This window comes from Scyliorhinus torazame, chromosome 5 (assembly GCF_047496885.1).
Source record: "Scyliorhinus torazame isolate Kashiwa2021f chromosome 5, sScyTor2.1, whole genome shotgun sequence".
NCBI lineage: Eukaryota > Metazoa > Chordata > Chondrichthyes > Carcharhiniformes > Scyliorhinidae > Scyliorhinus > Scyliorhinus torazame.
This window is the reverse complement of record NC_092711.1, coordinates 110,945,924-110,957,600: the sequence shown is the minus strand read 5'-3', so window position 1 is coordinate 110,957,600 and position 11,677 is coordinate 110,945,924. Positions and strand designations below refer to the sequence as shown.

General features: G+C 45.5%; 1 long non-coding RNA gene across 1 annotated transcript; it reads left to right on the top strand.

The window, feature by feature from the left end:
- The first annotated feature begins 366 nt into the window (after positions 1-366).
- On the top strand, positions 367-10,980 carry LOC140421678 (uncharacterized). The gene is made up of 2 exons (XR_011946991.1): positions 367-811; positions 4,701-10,980. It is a non-coding gene; the product is annotated as an uncharacterized lncRNA (long non-coding RNA).
- Positions 10,981-11,677: the final 697 nt, after the last annotated feature.

Here is an 11,677-nt window from a genome sequence, read left to right as displayed (position 1 = left end):
CTGTATCTTCCCCAGACCTTCTAGATCCACTTTATGATATGGATATAATGAGTTCACATCTCACTGTCGTCACTGTTGTCAATCACACCCAGGACAGAACTGTGGTGGAGGGCCCGTACTATTTAGGTGCTGTATTAATTGGTTTCATACATTTGTTACCTTGGCCCAATGTTACTAATGGTAATCAGTTCGCAAAGCATAAGTTGTATGAAAAATATCCATTTCAATGGCGAGTTTATTACCCAACATGCGTTGCAGCTGAGAATGTGCTCCATCCACATTACAGAAGCTTCTCGCACATGCGCAAAGTCCAGCAGTGCCTGGAGCATGCGCCGTTCAGGTTGTCGCTGACGGTGCAAGGAGAGGGAAAGAAACAATCGAGCGACTTTCAGGAATGGAGCCGGTGGGTGGCCGGGGAGCGATAGAAGCTGCGGAGTGAGCCGGGAGGCTTCATATATACCCCGTGGAGGCTTCAACTCCCGAGGAAAATGTTAACGGTCCCGTCTTAGACAGCACCGAACAGAGTGAGCTGAGCGGTGACAGGCCCGGGTTACCGGCCGCCATCTTTACAGAGGACACGGTGCCGCAGGGCGCATGCGCTGCGAGCCTGGACCGGATACCAACTCTCCCGGATTGACTGACTGGAGTCTCCGGGATTTTATTTTAATCATTTGTGGGAATCACTGGCTGGGCCAACATTTATTGCCCATCCCTAATTTCCCTTGAACTGAGTGGTTTTCTAGACCATCTCGGAGGGCATTTAAAGAGTCAATCACATTGCTGTGGTTTGGAATCGTGTTGGCCAGACCAGGTAAGGATGACATTATTTTTTTCTATTCATTCACGGGATGTGTGTGTCACTGGCTGGGCCAGCATTCACTGCCCATCACTAATTGCCCTTGAACTGAGGGCATCTCAGGGCATTTTAAGGGTCAACCAGCTGACTGTGGATCAGACATGTTGGCCAAACCAGGTAAGGATCGAAGATTTCCTTCACTGAAGGACATGAGTGAACCAGATGTGTCTTTGCAACAATCGACAATTGTTTCATGGTCTTCAGTAGACTTTCAATGAACTTAAATTTTACCTCCTGCGTTGGTGAGATTCATACCTGGGTGTCTGGAAAATCATTGGGAAATCAAAAATATTTTTGAACATTTCTCTTCAGCGGATATGAAAATATTGAAAATGGGATAAATCACTGTCTTTTTTTAAATTAAATTTAGAGTGCCCAATTCATTTTTTCCAATTAAAGGGCAATTTAGTGTGTCCAATCCACCTACCCTGCACATCTTTGGGTTGTGGGGGCGAAACCCACACAAACGGGGAGAATGTGCAAACTCTACACGGACAGTGACCCAGAACCGGGATCGAACCTCTGACCTCGGCACCGTGAGACAGCAGTGCTAACCACTGTGAACCGTGCTGCCCTAGTCAAACACTGTCCTGTGAGGTAATTAGTCCTTTTGCTTCCCAATTGGCTGAGGAAGGCAGTGTGTCACAAGGATGGATGTGTTGATCGATTAATGGCTGGAGGATGTGGGCAGGTCATGTGATCAAACCTCCAGGAATACATTTAATCAAAGTTGGCGAGGAGAGAATGTTGTGAATTGACAGTGAGGCTTCTGTAAATTTACAGGATACTGGAAGTGGAGGTGTAACAGACGGGAAACGCAAACCAAACACCACATCGCAATCTGACAGAGTCACTTGATTTATTAGAACCTGAATTTCAGCAGCATCTGGGTGTGGAAGGGAAAAGGTTTGTCTGTTCTGTCTGTGAGGGATGATTTCTGGTCTCGTGTGACTGGAAAAGCCCCGGGATTCACAAACCCTGGTTAGACCAAATCTGGAGAACTGTGTTCAGTTCTGGACAACAAACCTGAGGAAGGAGAGGATGGCCTTGGAGCGAATGTAGCACAGATCTACCTGAGTGATATCTGAACCCCCCAGGGTTAGATTACAAGGCGAGATTAGACAGAAATGTCAGAGTCAGCTGGCAGCACGGTGGTGCAGTGGTTAGCACTGCTGCCTCACAGCGCCGAGGTCCCAGGTTCGATCCCGGCTCTGGGTCATTGTCCATGTGGAGTTTGCACATTCTCCCCGTGTTTGCGGGGTTTCGCCCCCACAACCCAAAGATGTGCAGGTTAGGTGGATTGACCACGCTAAATTGTCCCTTAATTGGAAATAATGAACTGAGTACTCTAAATTTATTTTAAAATATTTAAAATTTAAAAAAGGGCAGAGAAGGGTATTCGGTCCATTGAGTCCATGCTAGCTCTCTATTCGGAACGGTGGTTAGCACAGTTGCTTCACAGCGCCAGGGACCCCAGTTCTATTCCCGGCTTGGGACACTGTCTGCGGAATCTGCACGTTCTCCCCGTGTCTGCGTGGGTTTCCTCCAGGTGCTGCGGTTTCCTCCCACAAGTCCCGAAAGACGTGCTGTTAGGTGAATTGGACATTCTGAATTCTCGTTCAGTGCACCCGAACAGGCACCGGAGTGTGACGACCTGGGGATTTTCACAGTAATTTCATTGCAGTGTTAATGTAAGCCTACTTGTGACACTAATAAATATTATTATTATCTGGAGCAATCCAGTCAGAGTCATTCTCCTGCTCTGTCTCTGTATCCTCACAGGTTTATTTCTCTCAGGTTTTTATCCAATTTTTAATAAAATAATTTATTGTGTCTATTTCCAAACACTGTTATAGGCAGCAAGTTTAAGGTCATTGCCACTGGCTGTGTAAAAACATTCTTCCTCATACCTCCTAGACCATTTACATGCAGAGATACGGAGCAACGTAGAAAATAGGAGCAGGAGGAGACCATTTGGCCCTTCGAGCCTGCTCCACCATCCATTGGTCAGAGCTGATTAGGCGGCGACCATTTGGCCCTTCGAGCCTGCTCCACCATCCATTGCTCAGAGCTGATTAGGCTCAATAGCCTAATCCCGCTTTCCCACCCATATCCTTTGATCCCCTTCACTCCAAGTGCTGTATCTAACTACTTCTTGAAAACATGCAATGTTTTGGCCTTAATTAGTTCCTGTGGCGACGAATTCCATAGGCTCACCACTCTCTGGGTGAAGAAATTTCTCATCTCTGTCCTAAATGGTCTACCCCGTATCCTCTAATTATCTCGTGATCCCTATTTCTGGACACACTCACTATCGGGAACATTCTTCCTGAATCTACTCTGTCTCGTCCTGTTTTTTTAACATAAATTTAGAGTGCCCAATTCTTTTTTTTGCAATTAAGGGCAATTTTAGCGTGACCAATCCAACTACCCTGTACATCTTTGGATTTGTGGGGGTGAGACCCACGCAAACACAGGGAGACTGTACAAACTCCACATAGACAGTGACCTGGTGCTGGGATAGAACCCGGGACCTCGGTGACATGAGGCAGCTGTGCTAACCACTGCGACACCATGCCACCCACTTTTTATAGGTTTCTATGAGATTCCCCTCTCATTCTTCTGAACTCCAGCGAATACAATCCTAACCGATTCAACCTAACCTGCACATCTTTGGACTGTGGGAGGAAACCGGAGCACCCAGAGGAAACCCACACAGACACGAGGAGAAAGTGCAAACTCCACACAGTCAGGCTGGGAATTGAACCCGGGTCCCTGGTGCTGTGAGGCAGCAGTGCTAAGCACTATGCCACCCCCTGTCATGCAACGCTCAAGAGAAAAAACAATCCTTATCCCCATCTGAAATAGGTGACCCCTCACTTTGCAACAGTGACCCCCTTGTTCCAGATTCTCCCTCAATAGGAAACATCCACTCCACATCCACCCTGTCAAGACACCTCAGGATCTTATATTGTTCAATTCAGGTTTTACCCCAAAATTTAAATCTGTGTCTCGACTGCTTGTACGATCAGTGAATGGAAACCGTTTCTTTGCCCACCTGATCGAAACCTGGCATAATCTTGTGTCCCTGAATCAAATCTCCCCTCAACCTCCTTTGCTGGAACCATTCTGGTAAATCTCCTCTGCACCTTCTCCAAGAACCTTCACATTCTTCCTGAAGAGTGGTGACTAGAGCATCATAAAGATTCATAGAATAGAATTAGACCCTTAGAATTCTTACAGTGCAGAAGGAGGCCATTCGGTCCATCGAGTCAGCACTGATTCTCTGAAAGGGCACCCTGCCGAGGCCCACACCCCTACCCTGTCCCTGTAACCCCATAGCCCCACCTAACCTGCATATCCCTGGACACTAAGTGGCAATTTATCAAGGCCAATCCAACTAATTTGCTTTTCTTTCGACTGTGGGAGGAAACCTGAGCACCTGGTGGAAACCGATGCAGACACTGGGAGTGCGCAAACTCCACACAGTCACCAAGGTTGGAATTGAACCCGGGTCCCTGGCGCTGTGAGGCAGTAGTGCCAATCACTGTGCCACCAGAAGCACAGCTTCAGTATCAATATTACTGTTTATGAAGCTCAAAATCGAATTTGCTTTGCCAACTACTCTCTTAATATGTTTTGTAGATATACAAAATCCCTCTTCACTTCTTTCTCTCTCCTCCCAAAGAGGCCAGTTGGGTTTTATAACAATCCAGCAGTTTTCATGGTCACTTTTTCCCAGTGACGGCCCCACAAATGACCAGATTCATTCAGCTCAATTTCACAACCTGCCTTTGTGTTTTTGTGGGTTCTCTCTCACTCCCTATTTTCTGTTTTAAATCAGTTTCTCAGGGTGTTCAAAGGGGCGGATTCAAAGTCCGGAAACTCAAACCAAGCATCACATCAGGATCAGACACAGTCCTCAATTTATCATATCCTGAATATTAGCGGATTTTGAACATGGAAGGAAAAAGCATTGTTCACAGTGGGGAGAAACTGTACACATGTTGTGTGTGTGGAAAAGGATTCAGTCAATCTTCAGGCCTCACAAGCCACATATGCAGTCAAACTGAGGAGAAACCGTGGAAATGCGCGGAATGTGGGAAAGGATTCACTTCCCCATCCAAGCTGGAAATTCATCGACGCAGTCACACTGGAGAGAGGCCATTCACCTGCTCCAAGTGTGGGAAGGGATTTATTCAGTTCACGGCCCTGCGGAGTCACCAGCGAATTCACACTGGCGAGAGACCATTCACCTGCTCCAAGTGTGGGAAGGGATTCGTTCAGTCATCGGCCCTGCGGAAACACCAGCAAGTTCACACTGATGAGAGACCGTTTCAATGTCCAGACTGTGGGAAGTGCTATAAAAGTTCTGGGGAACTGATGTACCATCAACGTGTTCACACTGACGAGAGACCGTTTAGGTGCTCTCACTGCGGGACTGGGTTTAGACGATCATCTCAGCTCACTGCACATCAGCGAATTCACACTGGGAAGAGTCTATTCACCTGCTCCATGTGTGGGAAGGGATTCACTCAGTCATCTGACTTGCAGAAGCACCAGCGAATTCACACTGGGGAGAGGCCATTCGCCTGCTCCATGTGTGGGAAGGGATTCACTCAGTCATCTGACTTGCAGAAGCACCAGCGAATTCACACTGGGGAGAGGCCATTCACCTGCTCCGAGTGTGGGAAGGGATTCACCACTTCATCCGCCCTGCTGAGACACCAACGGGGCCACAAGTAACCACAGTGATTGGGTTTTGCTGTTACTCACATTCAGGACTGAACCGTGTTCATTTGGGTCTCTTTCTGCCGATAACAAACTCCATCCCATTTACAGGGGTAATATTCTGGCTAAAAGTCAAATAAATTCGATTTGTGTTAAATACGCAGAGTGCTGAAACTTTTTAATATCTCTGACACAAGTTAATTCCTTTTGAAGTACTCTCGCTCTCCCCTGTCTCTTCCATACTCACCTCCAACAAGAAGTGTGAGGAGCTTGTGGAGCTTCTTTGTGACTGAGATTGAGTAAATCCGATCAGCTGCCTGAGCTGCTTCCCTCCCTTCCATGAACCCACCAGACCAAACTAAATTTCATTCTTTCCCGAGCCCTGAACCCACATCTTTCTCTAGTTTCTCTCCCATCTCCCCTCATGCCCTCTCAGAGCTCATCTTGTTCATGAGATCCAACTCCTGCTCCAGCGACCCTATTCCCACGAAGCTAACTAGTGGGAATAGCCAACTACCCTGTGTCCCCAATAAAAAACATTTATAAAGAAAACTACCCTGTGTCCCTGGATATTGTCAACATTTCTCTCCCTTCAGGTACTGCCCCTCTGTCCTTCAAATCTTCCATCATCACCCCCTCCTCAATAAAACAAACCCTTGACCCTGCCATCCTTACAAATAACTGCCCCACCTTCAACCGCCCTCTCTTCTCCAAACTCTTTGAACATGTTGCCACCTCCCAAATCCTTGCCAATTTTTCCCAGAACTTCCATGTTGGAATCCCTTCAATCAGGTCTCTGCCCTGTCACAGTGAAATACAAGAGACAAACAGAATCTTACCCGGAGAGAAGACAGACAATCCGGGAGCTTGGATGCAAGTACGGCACGGTAGCACAGTGGTTAGCACTGCTGATTCACAGCACCAGGGACCCGGCTCGATTCCTGGCTTGGATCACTGTCTGTGCGGAGTCTGGAAGTTCTCCCGTGTCTGCGTGGGTTTCTTCCGGGTGCTCCGCTTTCCTCCCACACTCCAAAGATGTGCAGGTTAGGTGGATTGGCCAGGATAAATTGCCCTTCGTGTCCAAAAAGGTTAGTTGGGGATAGGGTGGAGGTGTGGTCTTAAGTAGGATGCACTTTCCAAGGGCTGGCACAGACTTGATGGGCCGAATGGCCTCCTCCTGCACTGTAGATTCTCTGATTCTAGGAGGTGAGATTGTCCTTTCTGAGCTCCAGCCAGGTGATGTTAAACACTCAGGCGGGAAAGACAAAAATCTACAACGTGTTTAAAACAGCTGATTTTTTTCACCACTATCTGGAATGTTAAACTTCGAGGTTATTATCATCAGAAACAAACTCCAACTATCAGAGTAAAAACCTCAAAGTTCTGGTACAGATGGAGGCCATTTGCCCCGTTGTGTGTGTGCTGGCTGGGAGCTATTCAGCTTAATCCCATTTCGCAGATCTCAGTCGATTGTCCTGTATGTCCCAGTCCTTCAATTGGATATCCAAGACATTTATTTTAAAGTGATCTGGATTTCTGCTTCTATGACCCTATCAGACAGCGAGTTCTAGACCCCCACCACTGAAATGATGACCTCCTAGAAGTCATAGCCAAAAGAAGTATCCATTCTAAAGTGTAAGGTCCGTATTCAAGACAAAACTATAGAAGCACAAGGAAACGCCCTTGCAGACCGAGTAGCAAAGGAAGCTGCCTCCCATTGGGATTCTTCAGCAGAACCAAGACACATCTACAAATTGGGAGTGACCAATTTATTACAAGATCTACGTGAAATGCAACATGACTCTACACAAGAAGAGAAATGGTCATGGTTAGACTCAGGTATCCAGTTGTATGACGATGATGATAGTTGGAGACAAGTTCAGACTGATAAATCATTTGCACCACTGGCACTGATGCCATTTCTGGCCCAACAGACCCATCCATGGGGACATTTAGCCCAAGGACAGATGGTGGCTCGATTCCAGAAAAGTTGGTGTGGCAAAGGATTCAAAACACCTGCACAATTGGTATCAAACCGCTGTGTAACCTGTCAAAAGAACTTGGGACCTATAACATCAATGCCTCAGCTAAAAGCTCCTGCCCCTGCAGGATCATTCCAGAACATGCAGGTCGATTACATCACCCTTCCTACATGTCAAAGATACACTAATGTCCTTGTAATAGTGGATAAGTTCTCTAGATGGGGAGAGGCTGCTCCAGCCAGGAGGGCTACAGCCACCCATACAGCCAAAGTCCGATGCAAAGACTATATTCCCAGATGGGGAGTACCAGCTAGATTGACTCCGACAATGGAACCCACTTTACAGGTGCTGTTTGCCAGGAGGTGTGCAGGTTACTGAACATCGATTGGAATCTACACTGTCCTTATCATTCAGAAACATCAGGACAAGTGGAACGCATGAACCGGACTTTAAAAGAACGATTGTCCAATACAACCAAGAAGGCATGAATTGGATTCAAGCCTTGCCACTAGTTTTGTGCAGTATCAGAGCAACCCCAAACAGAACCACAGGCCTAATCATCACTGGCAGACCCATGTCCCTGCCAGGAACTATTGACTTAAGAAAGGCAGACTGTTATCTGATGAGTGATGCTTTACTTAGTTATTGTCAAAATTTAACAAATGCTGTCAGGTGTCGCCGGCGTGGGGCAATCCTCCTGAGGGGGGGCCACGACTTGGTGCCGTTGAATCCGTTTACGCGAAAAAAATTCAGCGCGAACAGTTAGGAGCCAAGGAGGGAAGCCACCGACCAGATATTACTCACAACCCAGTCAGCCGTGAAACTCCAAGGAAATAAATCATGGATTAATGCGTCACATGTGAAGCGCGCATACCAAAATCAGAATCTGTAAACATATTTGCCATAATTTTGATTTTCAGTTACATGTTTGGCCCAGCAGGCCTCACCCAGGAGTTCAATGTTAACACGTTCCTTTACATGTCCTGTACCTATGCCAGAGACTTTAACATCTCTAAATGCTGGGTGTGTTCTTCTACCCCTACCAATTCCCAAGCAGGTATCCCAAGACAGCCTGTTCCTTTTACTTTATCCCAAATGGCAGAATGGTACATTTTCCAAAATCGCGACTATACCCTTCCCCAATGTGGAGACACCTGAACCAAAGAAATGATAAACGATGAGGTTAAGAGATGGCGATCTGCAGGCCGCCCATTAAACACTTTCAAGCGATGGTATCAACATGGCTATGATCGGTAACAGAAACCAGCCCAAGTAACCTTCCCAACTGGTCATAATCACACTGGGACCATATGTTTAATCGGCTATAATCATAGAGCATGGAATGCGGGATACAGTAAATGAATATTATTTGGATGTGAGTGCCAGTACACAGCGCACTCATGACACAAGAAAGGTAGTGGTCAATGGACATGAAGGGAATCCCATTGACTTTAAAGGGCTACCTAATCACACCGATGGGACAAATTTACAGAACGTTGGTCCCCACAACCGGTTGCCCAATATTCTACCTATAATGGCACCTGTTCCATCTGCGGTAATACTGCATACCCTTGGCTCCCGGTGAGCTGGAGAGGAGTGTGTTATTTATGATTCATTGTCCCCCTCATCCATCATTCCCTTTCCCTAGCCGATGCTATAAAAGCAGACTCAAAACATGGACCTCTCATCCCACAGTTTGAGAAATATCAACCTACCACTATCATCACGAGGTCTAAATGCGAGATCACAGGGACTGAGAAATTCTTTTCTGCTCTCATCCCTGCCTATGACGTCGTCGTATTGACCGGAGAATACATTAAATTGGCCGTAGACTTAGAGAAAATAGCCAATGACACTGCCCGAGCTGGAAGTAGCATTTCAGCCGAGGTGCTCGCCATTCGAACTGTGGCTTTACAGAATCGGATGGCACTTGACTATTTGCTAGCTGAAAAAGGTGGAACCTGTGCCCTGATTGGTGCAGAGTGTTGCGCCTACATCCCAGTAATTCAGAAGACATCAAAAGCTTGTCAGCACATATGCAAGAAGAAGTTAGGAAACTTTACCAACCCTCTGACACCACTCTTTGGGGATGGTTCTCTGGATGGGTGGGTGGCACAGGAATTTCCATCATTCAGGGATTTCTCTGATTTTTCATATTTGTGCTTGTCATTTACGTAGTGATCTTGCCGATCAGATGCATTAGCCAATGTATGGCTACCCATAATGCCCCAACAATCAAAGTGGTTCATAGTGGTCCAACTGCACTACCAGCCCATGACATTGAACAAGGCTCCTACTATTGAACTTTTATGACTGCATTATTGCATTATTACCCAAATATTACTCCATTCATATAATCAATTTCCATTATTACTGAATTGTACTGTATAATTATTTTTTTGAATAAAATGCTTCCAGAATGCTTGTATCGCTTGCAAAGCTTTGCCCGCTCCAGTGTTGAAGGCTGTTCACAAACAAGTGAACGATTACAGACAATGTGAATGCGTTCCTCCCCGCGCTTACTTCTATCTTGTCACATTTCTTCCTCAATTTCTATTCATTATTTTGATTCATCTTATTAATCTTTAGAAGAATCAAAAGGGAGGACTGATAGAAATTGGCTTTTCTAGTTAGCTATAGATGATAAAGGTAATAGGTTTAAATGAGAACACATTAAGCATAAATTGAGTGCAACAAAGCTGGAAACCCATTAAGGGTTAATCCAGAACATCCACTTTAGTTTTCTTTCATTCAACCTAGATTTTAACATTTGCAAATTGTTGAGCCAAACAAGGTCAGTGACGCCAAATAGCTAAAAGACCCCATTGTATGCTGCTGCTTTTCCAGCACAGGCAGTCCCGTTTCCATGGTAATAGACAGTCAAAGGTCATAATGCCCTGAAGGCTGTGTTTTTTCTAAGTAATGTTGAGATGCAGGTGTCGATAATTTGGAAAATTGGCAAGTGATTGAATGGAAAAATTACACCAACATATTCAAAAACCTATATCTCTTAAATTGATGGACAGACACTTTGGCTGAATTGAGAAAATTCGAAATAGTTAAAGCCAATCAGCAGTAAAAAGAAGGCCAGACTTTGAGATAACAATTCTCTTAAGAATCACTTACCGGAATGGAAAAGTGCTTCTGTTGCTCTGTTCTGTTTCTCTTCTTGCTCACTCCATCTATATTTCTGAAACCTTTGCTGCTCGCTTTGCTAATCGCAATTACCCAGTTATTTTATCTGGTGTATTATGATTTGAATGAAAACTCAACTTCTGTATTCGCTAAAGACAATTAATCTGAGTAACTTGCTGCAGGGCTAGTTGTTGATTCTTTCTAAATTTTGTATTAAAAACAAGTTTCCCAGTGGCACAGCTGACAAATAAAAGTTCAACTGGACTTTGCCAAAAAGCACAGACTTGACATCTGTTATTTGGGAACTGAGAAGGGATAACGCATATCCAGGGTTCCGAATAGACATAGAGATCCATTAACCCCCTTCCACTCCCAATCCTCTGCTAATTATTTTAAATCGAAACCCCTTGGTTATTGATCTATTCATGAAATAGATCCTTCTTATCCATTCTATCCAGGCCCCTCATAATGTTAAACACCTCAGTTAATCTCTCCTCAGTGTTCTCTGTTCCACAGAAAACCACCTCGGCCCCTCCAATCTTTCCTCATTGTTAAAATTCTCCATTTGTGTCAACATCCTCGTCAATCTCCATCCTCGCTGTATGAATACATCCTTCCTGTAATGTGGTGACCAGAACTGTACTCAGTAATGCAGCTGTGGTTTAACTAGTGTTTTGGACAGCTCCAGTATAACCTCCCTGATCTTATAATAAAAAGAGAAAATGCTGGAAATACTCAGCAGCTCTGGCAGCACCTGTGGAGAGAGAGGTTTCAGGTCTTTCCTCCAGTAGACATTGCTGGGAATATTCCCTGCTGTAGTACTCTATGTCCCCGTGAATAACAAAGTATCCTCTCTGCATTTACAATCACCATATCTACCTCTCCTGTCACCTTCAGGGATCTTTGGACATGCACTCTTACGCCTCTCTGTCCCTCTACACCTATCATACCATTCATATTCTTTCCCTTTGCC